Raw genomic sequence first — 550 nt, forward strand, 5'->3', positions numbered from 1 at the left:
AATCCTGTCTTTTGGTTGTGTCGGTGAAATATCGTGTTAGATTATGAATCGATAAAACAAATGACGACGTATGGACAGAGCTAGGGACATGCAGTGCAGCTCTAAAAATCATATTTTCACAAATAATTTCGCATAACATGCTGACAGCTCAGCATCCTACAAAAAGAAATAAAGGGCGAACAAAGGCCATCACTACTCGCTCGTACAGTCGTGTACAGGTTGATGGTCCCCTACTCTTTATCCACCGGGTTCCTATGGTTCAGCATTGGCAGCAGCCGCCTGGTACCGGTAGGCTGTGCCGCATGACCCGAGAGTGAAGCGGCACATTCTACCCACGCCGTTTGACATCGGCTCGGGTCGCCGGGTGGAGCGCTTTGTAGACCAGCTGTTGCGTCAGACCAGCGCGGGGGGAGGGGCTCGTCTCGGTGGTTGGCGTGGGCTGGCGAGTGGTGTGGGGCGTGTTGGTGGACCATGGGGGCTGGGCGGGTGTGTGTGGTCACTTGCTGCATTGCACATTTTGCGTCGCTTAACAATTGCATTCCTGTTTTTG

This window comes from Amphibalanus amphitrite, unplaced genomic scaffold (genome assembly GCF_019059575.1).
Source record: "Amphibalanus amphitrite isolate SeventyFive unplaced genomic scaffold, NRLGWU_Aamphi_draft 000081F_arrow, whole genome shotgun sequence".
NCBI lineage: Eukaryota > Metazoa > Arthropoda > Thecostraca > Balanomorpha > Balanidae > Amphibalanus > Amphibalanus amphitrite.